The sequence below is a fragment of the Apaloderma vittatum genome, unplaced genomic scaffold (assembly GCF_000703405.1).
Source record: "Apaloderma vittatum isolate BGI_N311 unplaced genomic scaffold, ASM70340v1 scaffold25661, whole genome shotgun sequence".
Taxonomy (NCBI): domain Eukaryota; kingdom Metazoa; phylum Chordata; class Aves; order Trogoniformes; family Trogonidae; genus Apaloderma; species Apaloderma vittatum.
In genome coordinates this window covers 4,563-4,948 of record NW_009697749.1, presented here as the reverse complement: position 1 = coordinate 4,948, position 386 = coordinate 4,563, and the positions used below count along the sequence as shown (strand labels likewise).

The 386-nt window shown below is 54.4% G+C and overlaps 1 protein-coding gene across 1 annotated transcript in view; it reads right to left on the bottom strand.

Annotated features, from left to right (window-relative positions):
- Positions 1–386, bottom strand: part of STXBP1 (syntaxin binding protein 1) — a gene marked incomplete at both ends in the record, with an annotated part of 6,369 nt that overhangs the window by 1,821 nt on the left and 4,162 nt on the right. The gene's annotated exons all lie outside the window — the stretch shown is intronic.

Below are 386 nucleotides of genomic sequence, written 5' to 3'. Positions count from 1 at the left end.
GTTCAGCAGTCATGGTAGTGTTGGGTAGACAGTTGGACTAGATGATCTTAGAGGTCTTTTCCAATCTTTAAGATACTACGACATTTTGGAACAATTTGGTTGTGTTGCCATATAGGGTGTGCTTAGCAGGGGAGGGTTGTGGTGCTTGGCTGCTGTGGGGCAGGGGGGCAAGGGGTGAAGCTCACCCTGAGCTTGGGGAGTGTTTGTGGAGGTGGGTAAGGGGTGGGGGTAAGGCTGGGTCCTCCTCTGGGAAGCTCAGAGGCATGAGCTGAGCTGGAGGCTCCATGCTTGGGATCCAGCACTGGGGTAAGGGACCTGCTCCTGCTTTCAATGGTGGTGTGGGGTTAAAGGCATCAGAGACGTAGCTCCCCTGTACACTCCCTTCC